The sequence below is a fragment of the Armigeres subalbatus genome, chromosome 3, assembly GCF_024139115.2.
Source record: "Armigeres subalbatus isolate Guangzhou_Male chromosome 3, GZ_Asu_2, whole genome shotgun sequence".
In the NCBI taxonomy this organism is placed as follows: Eukaryota; Metazoa; Arthropoda; class Insecta; order Diptera; family Culicidae; genus Armigeres; species Armigeres subalbatus.
The window spans coordinates 352,381,752-352,393,970 of record NC_085141.1 but is presented as its reverse complement, the minus strand read 5'-3'; the positions used below and the strand labels follow the sequence as shown (position 1 = coordinate 352,393,970).

The window sequence follows — 12,219 nt, the reverse complement described above, 5'->3', positions numbered from 1 at the left end:
GAACGAAAGCTCTCTCGTAATAATTGTTCGTAATAAATTCTTCATGACTCTTTTTAGCGGGTATCTTTTGACAGCGCAAAATGTATGGAATATTACGTAAATAATGACATCATAAAGCGTATTTACCCTGAAACGCCAATTATTATGTCATTAATGGCGTAATCTGAATAGGCTATAAGCGCGAGTAGAGGTTTCAAAAGTGCTCAGTGTTTATTCAACATCGCTGAAATATATATCGCAATCAGTTTTCCCCTGATTTGTTACGGACGACACATAAGTACTATTTTGTCCCCAAACAATTACCTAACTTATTCGGCTGGTCCTCTTCCGATGGCATGAGGCCACACAGTAGCCCTAATCTGGATACCACGGGATGTTCATTGGATACAGGTTACAGCCAGAATGTCGACGAGCTCATTAGCGAAGAAGGAGAAGAGCTGGGATCGGATGGAAGTTTCCCTGAGGTTAACCAAAGAAAGCGGAAACGAACACAAAAAGAAGAACTGCAGAAAAAACGCGAAAAGCAACGACGTCTGAGACACAGGTTGTTAATAGCAAGATGCGAATGCAAATTTGATTGTGATCATAATGTTTGTAGATCACACGTCGAACATATGCTGCTGGCAACAATTTTCCGATCAGTTTACCGCAAGATGAAGTTTGTGCAAAAGGAATCGTGCTTGCTATGGACTTTCAGAAGGAAAGTTTATAATCAATTATTTTTAAAAAGCTTATTTAGGCCGTTACAAATATTTAATTACCTTTTGTCCTACTGGTCTCCGAAGGATCAAGGGGGGGGGGGGATAACAAAAAAATAAATATGATTATCAACAAAATCTAAAAACTCCTCGGATTTGTTAAAGAATGTTTTGAAAATCCTCTGAATTAACCGAATTTTATTTTGTTGCCCCCTCAAAATATTACTTTTTGGCTAAAAATCCAAGGGGGGAGACAAAATAGTTTTTAAATATTCGTATCGGCCTTAATTTGCTTTCGATAGTATAGAAAGTTACCACGCTTGGGAGGTTTGAAAACGGTTGACTTCACTCAGCGTGTGATAGCTTTGAATAAAAAATTCGCACCCGTCGGTAAATACGCAAAGAATTTCTTAGTTATTGCATGTCTGTGGAACGAGTCAATTTCTGGTAGATCCGCGGTTGACATAACTAGCTGCTTTAGTAAGGTCCTTTTGGTGCAGCACAAACAAAATTGAAAAGGTTACATTCTGGTTGGACAATTGTTCCAGCCAGAATGAAAGTTGGAACTTTTTTCTTTAATATGATCCTCTTGGAAATTGTCCTTAGATATTACGCAAGCGGACACACTATTATGGCTGCCGACAGTTTTCATGCTGCAGTTGATAAATGGTATGCGTCACAGTTCATCATTCTCGACGTTTCCCGAATTTAAATGTGTGATTCAAAATGCAAAGGGGGATGTGTTAGCAATGGGCCTGGCGGTAACGGATTTTTTTTATTTGAAATTGACAGTTCCTAATATTCATTGAGACACTGTAATTCTCGCCCTCGAAGGGCAGCTACCAGATGATGAACAACAGCGGATTGGATGATAATGACGAAAGAAGAAATTGAAAACAGTTACTGTTGAAAATTTTGACATAGAAAGGATTTTGAATAAACAGAAAAGTCCTATTGGTATTTGTCCTGATCGGAATCAAGCGCTTCTAAAGGCGTTTTGGACAAATATAAAAAGATAAATATAAATATCAAGAAAAGAGACATCAGACGAACAATAATTTACAGAAAGTTTTCGAACTTTTGACAATTCTATGAAACACAACTATGTTTAGAAATGAATGTACTTTTTGTTATTTAAGAATCGGAACTCCAGCCTTAAAATAAATTCATCAACACTTCAGGTTGATATCAAATGCTATAATAATAAACCGTTAAAAAAAATAGTTTTTTTTTTATAATTGCCAGGGTTAATTGATGACAATGTGACTGTTATGCGAATATATATAAGGATGGGCCAACTTATGTGAGGTATGTTTTTGCAGATGTCAGGACAGGAAAAAATCAAAAATCAAAACATTCCTAATGATACTCCGACGAAAATAACTCGATTAGGGGAACAGACGGCTTTGGCAGGTTTTGTTCTATTATTGGCAGGGGGTTTTTGTCGACCGAATTTTATGAAATTTGGCCACAATATTCTTTGATATGCAAAGAATGTTTGGGCCAAATTTGAGCATAATCAGTCATAAAAAAAAACCCCTGCCAATAATAGAACAAAACCTGCCAAAGCCGTCATTACCCCTATATGACATTTGCTCACATAATAATTCGACAATATAATGCCTAATTCTTCCATCATAATTCGGATAATTCGCTTGAAAAAAGTATTTCATCTGAAATATGGTATGGCGTTGTTTTACTCGAAAAAGTTGCAACACGTGTGAAGATTCACAACAGCTGATTAATATACAGGGTGCGGCATAAAATAATGCGAAAATTGATTCTGTTTCTTTTAAATCCCATTTTAACTGCTCCAAGCAATATTTTCATCATTTCCGAGTTCAGTTATCATTATAAGGTCCTTTCAAACAAATTTACTGAATGTGTGCTTTATTTTTAATAACAATATCCTCAAGACGACGCCGGAGCTAGAACACGCCTTTCGACTGCCATGTGCATGTTATGGTTAACGTTAGGGTCTTCGCACAGGGGTGCGATGGTTTGCAGACTCGTACTTCAACATACGCCCTAATCGTATAATCAAACGGAATAAGATCCGGACTACTAGAGGGCCACAAATCTTTCGACCAAAATATCATGTTGTTCTTCAGCCATTGTTGGGTCGATTGAACATGTGACATGGCGCTCCATCATGCAGTAGGACAACGTTTTGATCTTCGGAGAATTTGGTCTTCCCCCAGGGAAGTACTTGGTCCTTTAAAATACCGATAAACAATTCGATATTGATTTGAACCCCAACATCAATGAAAACAGGCGCAAGTTTCAAACCGTTGGACGCCCCCAAGCCAAACATCATGACACCAGGCGGATTGCTTTGGAATTTAAACTTCGCTTTCTTCAAAACATCCGCAATTTTCTTCGGTGAGATGAACCGGTCCGTGTGGCCGTTGGCGTCAGCACCGATGCTGAAAAGCTTTCGCGTCGAAAAACAGGATTATAATTTTTTCCTTCTTCAACAAAGAAAGCAATCTTTTTTAAATGAATCACTCGTAGTTCCTAATACACGGTTCGTAATCAAGTGGCGTTTTACTCAAGCTTTGGAAGGTACATGCAAGTCTTCTTTGATGGTTTTCGCATGGATTTCTCAGAAATTTTGACTTTCTTGGCAAGTTTTCTGGTGGAACACACCAGGTTGCGAGCAATCTTTCCACTAGCCGATTTGATCACGTTTGGCATACGTGCAAAGCTCGGATGTCCACTTCCCGGCTTCCGTTGATTAGACCCATCATGCAGAGACATTTTAAGGCGATAAACTGTGGCCAAAAGCCATCCTACCACCATAGTAATCTTGTTCGGCGTCTTCTGGCCGAGCAACAAACTAGTAATCACTTCTTTTGGGTACATTTTTACAAATTTGCAATACAACAATTACAATTTTACAATCTCTCGGTGCGGCATTTGAAACTAAACATAAAGAAATATACTTTCAACAGAAATTAGTCACTAGCTACTCTAATTAACCCAATATTAAGGTTTAAACATTTTCGCATTATTTTCTGCCGTACCCTGCTGTTCATGCAAAGTAAATAACAAGTAATTGACTAGAATAAGGTTATTACAATTGGATTTCTACGTTGGTGCGTGAAAAAATCTCAAACTTATTACTTTTCATTATTTAAAAAAAAAGTGAATTTTTACAACTTTCGCTACTTTTTTCTCTGTCAGCGTATACGCTTACGTTTAATATTCTTTTTAATCTTCCTTCAGGGCTGCTTTTATTGCAGAATCGGTCAAGATTTGTGTCGATTGGCATTAATAATTTAACAACTCGACCAACCAGTACATAAAATTCTGCCAATCTATCCCACTGGATGTCTTCGAGAAGATATACATACAAGCAAAAAAGTTAGTCCCATCATTTTGAAGGATTTTGATTTTCAATTTAGCTAAATAATTCCTAACGGATTTGAACATTCTACTACCACTACTTTCCTTCCCTAAACAACATATGTCCCAGCTTTTCAGCTGATTAATACATGAAGACGTCGGTAAGTGGCTGGCCGTTAAGTAGATCATTGTTTCAGCCCTTTTCTTGTTAAAAACATAAGTTTAACCGGCAAGGGAAGTTTTCATACTTCCTTATGTTGGACTTACTAATGCAAAATATCTCCGATGTGCACTTATGAAAATAAATCATGTGAGTCACCAAACATATTGCCCAACATTGCGAATAATCCAGTTCCTACTATTTTGGGGAAAACTGTATCGTTCTACACTTTTCCCCAATCACCCCCACATCAACAAACACATACGCACTCGAGCTACTGAACCGACTATGGCACACGAACTCTTCCTTCGGTCGGTCGGTCTGTGGGTCCCCTCGTTCTGTTTCGCAGTTTTATTTCCTTCCGTTCTGTCACTTCCTTTCCCACCCTCACATGATATTTTTGCTTTGCCAATTCCTCGTTAATCTTCTGTATCCACTCAAACCATCTACCGCACCACACACTACCCAGGCTGTCCTCAGCCTCTTTCATATTGTCCACCCCCTCATGAAGTAACACATTGTGCAGAAACTGAACACAAAAAAGTTAAGCGTCAGCTAAACGCAACACACTGCAATTAACCCACACCCCCCAAAACACTTTGATCAACACACCTTTATTTCCAGTTGCGGATTAATCTCCGGATCGATTCCCCAAAAAAATCACACTGACCAATACGCTCGCTTTAGAATCCGACTGCAACCACTGCAAGCAAATCCTGTTAGATGCACTGCTCTCCCAAATTGCACAAACGTAACGACGCAAACACAAAACAGAGAATAATTAGCGCGCGCGAATCCTTCGCCTGCTGCACACACCGTTATCCTCAATCGCAAAACTCATCAACGCCAGTCGTTAGCGGTTCAGCCTGCAGAACTCTGCACAGTGTTCAACACTCACTCACTAATGTTCTTCAAACTCATGTTCTTCAAACAACACCAAAATACCAGCCTTCCTATAACACCTGTGATCGCTCAGAAGTCCCGTTCGAAACTGAGTAGCTGGATGCAAGCCAAACGAACGGGAAGCAGCGTGGTGGACTTTTCGCGAGCCGTCATCGCTTGAAGCTCGGCAAAGCACCGAAGCATCGTCGGAGCTTTCATTCAAAGAACTGCGCATGCCGCCCTTCGCATCTGACAGCACTCTACTCGGCACATCAAAGCTTGCAGCTTTTACCGTAATGTGTTGTGAACTTATAAATAAAATTGATTATTCTTCGATTTCACAAGCATTCCGGCAGAAACCGTTCAAGGAGCGACTATTTCGAACGGTCGGGTCCAATAGGGAAATCCACGTACAATATCAAAATTCAACAGTCCAGCAAATTTTATTTCATTGGAGAATAGGTAAAATTATTTTTGCTCTCGGTTTTGCTTGCTAGAATACCAGCAACTTCAGTATCTTCTGGAGTTTCAGTAAAGCTCCGTCTTCTTCTTCATAATGGCTCTATATTCCAACTGGAACTAGGCCAGATTTTCAAGTGTTCTATTCTTAAGCCCCAAACGCAATACAACGGAACGGCGACGGAAACGGCAAATTTGACAGAAAATATTCAAATTTTCAAATTTTCCGTTTCCTTCGCCGTTCCGTTGTATTGCGTTTGGGGCTTTAGAGTTTTCAGTTTTTTTATTGTCCGCTACTATTTCATCAGTACCAAATATAGATGCCAAAATATAACCAACTCCTCGACAGAAGAATCTTTTTAGCTTGACGGATTGTAATGGTTATTGTACCTTGCAACAAAATGACAAGACAACTTTTGTAATCATTTTCATAGGCTCTCGTAGATGTGAAAATTTTCTCCGCAGTACAAAAAGCACGTGCTATCAAAGAAGAAGAATATGAAACAGAAGGACACATCTAACGTCAAGTGTTTCAAATGTAGGCGTCTGCGGAATTTGAATTCGGAGTGCCAGATGTCGGCGACAGTACACTACGACACAGTGGAATACCGGCAAGGATTTTCGGAGGAGTTGAGGAAACACGTACGCGAGAACTTTAGCGATAATATTACTTTATTCGCGGAGTTAAATCAAACACGTTTTCACACGGTAGCTGCAGAGTGTATGTAATTAAGAGTGGCGACATGTGCCGCATTCGACAGGTCTCCTGCTCGTTTGGAACACGATTTTGTATGGGAATGACAGATGAATTTTGTTCCAATTCCGACAGTGTCGCCACTCTTAATTCCATACACTCTGGGTAGCTGTACTTTTACTTGTGACGTATACAAACATAACAAAGTGTATAAGCAAGCACGGAAGGTGCTCTCAATAGGGTTGTGCATGAAGGCTCAATGTGAGTGCATATAAGGGAGGTGAACATTGCACCCTCTCAACACTCCCCCTCAATGTGAATTCTCCTTACACGATTGATCTTCGCAAAGTCCCAGCAACTCGCAGAACTAATGGTGTTTCACGGGACCCAACGGTTTGGTCAGGATGTCGGCTTGCATTTGGTCTGTGGGACAGTATTGCAGGCGAACTTCCCCACGACTACACAGTTCTTCTACGAAGCGTTCCTTGGTATCGATGTGCTTAGATCTTCTACTTACGCGCTCCGAGTGAACGAATACCAAGCATCCTTGGTTGTCTTCCATGGCGGTGGTTGGTTGATTCTGAAGATCGCCTCGAAGGAGCTGTCTGAGCCATAGGGGCCAGGCGCCAAGTTTGATTCCGCCGTCTTCTTGCATAGTGTCATGCCATACGCGATGTTTCAGGGTCTCTTTGAAGTCGATTGGGCTTTCTACAGCACACGCGGCGAAACCCACTACAAAATCGACATCATAATCCTCTAGACACTGAGGCAGGGTGCCAAGGTTCGGCCTGGATGAACGACGTAGGTTCGGACTTGAATTTGCTTGAGGAGCTTCAGGTTCTTCGGCTTCGTAGTAGTCGTCGGATACATCTTCGGCCGACTCTTCACGCACTTCTTCCTTCTCTTCTTTAAAGGGGATCAGTTTAATTTCTTCTTCCTTTTCCTTCACAGTTTCACTTTTCTTCTTTTCTGCAGGTGACACTTCCATCGTTGTCGATCCGTTGTCCAACTCGATGAAGCGAGCGTCGCGGCTCACCGTGATTAGATTCGTTTCAGGATCCACAAAGCGATAGGCCTTCTGCTGTATCGCATAGCCGACGAATGTCAGCTTTCTGGCTTTGCTGTCCGTACGTTTGTTTGCGTTTGTTGTCCGGTACGCGTGCATAAGCTTGGCTATCGAAGATCCGAAAATGGCTGAGATCGGGAATTTCTTCCACACCAGAGTACGTGAGTCGTTTTCTTGATGGTCCTCGTCGGCAATCTGTTCTGTATGTATGTGGCAGTTAACATTGCCTCACCCCAGAACCGCTTTTCCATCCCCGCATCGACCAACATACAGGTTGCCATTTCGGTGAGTGTTCTATTTTTGCATTCCGCAACGCCGTTCTGTTGCGGCGAATACGGAGCGGTGTATCGCGATTGGATTCCTTGCTGCTTTTAGTAGTTCTTCAGCTCATTGTTAATGAACTCTCCCCCTCCACCAGAGCGTATAACGGCCGGCTTGCGACCGAAGTGATTGTTGACCCAGCTGACATACTCTTTAATAATTCCAGCAGCTTCGGACTTATGCTTCAGAAGGTATGTGACCGTAAACCGACTAAAGTCATCGATTATGGTCTTCGGATATCGGTTTCCACTCGGTGTTTCGTGGTCCATTGGTTCACAAAGGTCCGTGTGGACGATGTCCAGTATTCGGGACGATTTCCGTTCGACAACTGGAGTGAAGGGCATTCTTGCCGATTTCCCCTCCATACAACACTCGCATACCAATCGCAACCCGCTATCTATCACCTTAAATCCGGTAGCCAAATCTTCCTTCGCGATCCGTTCCGCAGCTGCCCAGTCGCGGTGGCCGAGCCGCCGGTTCCACTGGTGCTGGCAGTCCACTCTGTGTCGGCCTTCTGCTGCCACCAGCGACGCTTCTGCTACACGCAGGTAATACAAACCATTCTGCCGGAATCCCGTGGCACCAATGACACCGTTAGCATCAACGATTTCACAAACATCAAACGGAAATTTTTCTTCGCCAATTTCCCGACCGAAATTAAATTGGTGGACAGCCCGGGCACGAACTTCACTTCGTTTATATCAATTTTGATCGTTTCGTCGGACCCGTCGACACCGTACACAATGCCACTTCCTTCGCCCAAGATTTGGGTCTTCTTCCCGTCTGCCATCGTTATGTATCCGCCCGAAAACTCTTTCAACGACTCGAAAAACGACCGATCGTTGGTCATGTGCGCACTGGCGCCACTGTCTATCACCCAACCGCACGATTTCCGTTCTCCAACGGTGAACGCAACGCCACGCGAGTCACTTTATGTGGTCTTAGCTAGAGATGGGCAAAACAGCTCATTGCAGTGAGCGGATCTGATCCGTTCAGCTCATTGAAAAGAGTCAGCTCCTTGGATCAGCTCTTCAGTTCTTTAATGCTACATATAATAAAACATAATTGTTAATATTATTATTTTAATTATTGTTCAAAAATTTGAAGGTGATTAATGTATATACAATTTTGAAAGTTGTTACATTGACAAGATGCAAGATGCAACATCGTAAAAGTATTAGTAGCCGAATATCTATCAGTAACTTCAATTGTGTCGTCATTACAGCCTAGTTCAGTTTCTCCTTGCTGCACGGAAACTTCAATGGCCTCGCTCATAAAGACAACACCACGACATACTTCCACGCTTTGTGTACTGGGAATATACACTCGGAAAGCCTTGAATTGCGCTGCATATCCCACAACAATGCCGGGAACTGATTTGGGATCCCACTTTTGTCGCTTGATCTTAGGAACATTATCCGGTCACGGACGGGTATCGGTGGAACTGTCGGAATATTGACCTCGACAGCGGCAACCTTTCCACTGATGTATTGCCTGGACGAGCCACCAATTGGATCGGTAGGGGATGTGGACTGTATCAACGCCCTTCGGCTGAAGGGCCTCCAAGTCCGCACGATAGCGACTAGTGAAAATTACTCTTTAACTCTTGAAGCCTTGAGAAAGGCTGTTTGGTTCGGCTTGTCCAAGAAAAATAAAGCGTTTTAATCAAAACAATGATGTATTTCGCGGAATGGTTTACAACCAACTGAATGCTCTAAGAACTAATGCACATTTCTTTTATACATGTCTTAAAAAGCAAACTGCTTCCTGATTGCTCGGCCAATCTGCGTGCGTCATGTTGCCAAGTCGTCATTGCTGTCGGTGCTCTCGTCTTAGGCTTCTTCTTCTTCCTTGCTGGTGGCGTCAACTTCATAACGGAACCTTCCGCTAACGGGACTTCGCAAGCCAATCGATGCAAGTTATCAATTGCCGTTAGGATGAGGAGTGCTTCAACACATGGTTGTTAGTAGGAAGGGGACCGAAACACCCGCGGCCGACCTGGGGTTAGTAGGATGGAATGTGGGATTTTGGGTGATTAACTTTAGGATTGGTAACGTGGGCCCTCCTTAGCCGTGCGGTAAGACGCGCGGCTACAAAGCAAGACCATGCTGAGGGTGGCTGGGTTCGTTTCCCGATGGCGGTCTAGAGAATTATCGGATTGGAAATTGTCTCGACTTCCCTGGGCATACAAGTACAGTATACCCCCGCTGATCCGACAATTGTATGGCCGGACTATCGAGGTTTCTCTCAAATCCATACAAATGAATTAAAACAAAATCGCAGCAAAATTTGAAAACTGACAGCATAATGCGTGTTGACACTTTTTAATCCGGAAAATTCCAAATTAGCGAGATCCGGACTAATGTCGAATTCGTTTTTAAACCTGGGTCAGTGCCAACCCGAACCCTGAATAAAAAAACATTTTCAGGTCCATCTGTCATTGGATATGTTGGTGTGCGTAGCATCGTGTTTGTTTTGATTTGAAACATATGATCCAGGACATCCAGTGCACTAGCAGTGCGTTGGCCTTGACTAATCAGATCATGATAAATAAAAAAAAATGCTTGAACTGTTTTTGCGGATAAAGGAATTTACTTTTGGGCGGCGAATGTATTTAATTATTTATATTCTATAAAGCCGTGCACATTTTCATACAAAGAATTCCGTATAGAATTCATGTAAAGGAGATTTTCTATTCTGCAAAAATTCATCTAATAAATCATATTGATATTCCAATCACTATTTCTGCATGTAATAAAAATTCTACAGGATACGCTAATTTTTTTTACTCGCCACCCCGCCTCACACCTCGGGAATATTTTCCGCCGGATTTTCAATGGGGCCGGTATTTTGATTTTCCGTGCCCAAATCCTGAAAACATATGTAAAAACACAGGGGGAAAAATCCGTGGACCAAATTCCCGAGTTGTGAAGCTACCTTAATGCTAGGATTGTCCTTCTGAAATTCCTTATCTTTCAATAGTCCAACATAGAAAACATAACAACGTTTTGCTCCGGAAGTTCCTTCAGGAATTCCCCGGGGGTTTCATCTCTACATGTTCCTTGAGGAAATCTTACGAAAGTTCCTTGTGGATTTTTTTCCGGAAGTTCCATGAAGGATTCCTCAGAAAGTTCCTTGAAGGATTCATCCGAAGGATTCTTCAGAATTTCCTCCGAAAGTTCCTTCAGGATTGTCTCCAGAAGTTCCTTCGGGATTTCCCCCGGAAGTTCCTCCAGGAATTCCTCATAAGTTCCTCCGGAAGCTCCACCAGGAACTCTTGCGGAAGTTCCTTCAGGAATTCATCCGAAAGTTCATTAGGAATTCCTCCACTAATTCATCCAGGAACTTCTTCGAAAAACTTCCTGCTTCCTGGAGGAGCTTCCGTAAGAATTTCTGTTTTAGCTTCTGGTGAACTTCCGGGGGAATTCCTGGAGAATTTTGCGGAAGATTTCTTGGAAGAACTTCCGGCAGAACTCCTCCAAGAACTTCCAGAAGAGCTCCTTCCCTTCCAGAGGAATTCCTCAAAGAACTTCCGGAGAAATTCCTCAAGGAACTTCCGGAGGAATTCTTCAAGGAACTTCCGGAAAAATTCCTTAAAGACCTTCCGGAGGATTTCCTCAATAAACTTCCAGAGGAGCTCCTAAAGGATCTTCCGGAGGAATCACTCAAGGAACTTCCGGGGGAATTCCTTAAAGACCTTCCGGAGGAATTCCTCAATTAACTTCCAGAGGAGTTATTCCTAAAGGATCTTCCGGAGGAATCCCTCAAAGAACTTCCGGAGGAATTCCTCAAGGAACTTCCGGAGGAATTCCTCAAAGAACTTTCAGAGGAATTCCTCCAAATTAATTCCTGGAGCAACTTTCAAAAAAAATCCTGGAACAGTATTCAAAGATATTTCTAGAAGATTTTCAAAGGAATTCATCTCGAAGGGATCTCTTGGAAAAAAAATGGAGGAATGCCTGAAAGATATCGCCAATGAATGCATACAAGAATTCAAGAAAGAACGGGTTTCAAGGGGAATTCCCTAAATAATTCCATCCACCGACCTAATTTAGGTCACAATCTGTGAGGAAAACCCTGAATGAACGTAAGAATAACTTCCCTAACAATTACTTTTAAAACTGAATCTAGACAACAGTACCGGATTAATTTCATTTAAAACTACAAAAACAAATATAACGAAATTCCTGAAAAAAAATCAACGCGCATTTTATTTGAATAACAGACAGTTTCGTTTTTCCCTTCTGCTTGTTTATTCCGCCCAGTCCCACCCACTCATATGGTTTTGATAGTTGAAGTACAATTGTATTGGTGAACTCGGTGCGAAACCGTGAAACAACACAGTGCGAACCCGACAGCTTTGGGGTTGGAACTAGTGCGAACCTAGTTCCAACCTGAGCGAATAAAAAAACACTTTGACAGCACTTAGGTTGGAACTGGTTCCAACCTAGGTTGGAACTGGTTCCAACCTAGGTTGGAACTTTTTAAAAACGAATTCGACATAAGATTCTTCTTTTTCTTCTTCTTCTTTTTATTGGCATTACATCCCCACACTGGGACAGAGCCGCCTCGCAGCTTAGTGTCCATTAAG

General features: G+C 42.1%; 1 protein-coding gene across 4 annotated transcripts in view; it reads right to left on the bottom strand.

The window, feature by feature from the left end:
- LOC134226072 (protein unzipped) overlaps positions 1-5,184 on the bottom strand; it is a 324,483-nt gene extending 319,299 nt beyond the window's left edge. For 3 of the 4 annotated variants that reach the window (XM_062706593.1, XM_062706596.1, XM_062706594.1), the window contains exon 1: positions 4,819-5,184. The gene's annotated coding sequence lies outside the window, so the exon portion shown is untranslated. Of the gene's footprint in view, positions 1-4,475; positions 4,668-4,818 lie in introns of those variants that run through there. The other variant, XM_062706595.1, reaches the window with a different exon arrangement.
- Positions 5,185-12,219: the final 7,035 nt, after the last annotated feature.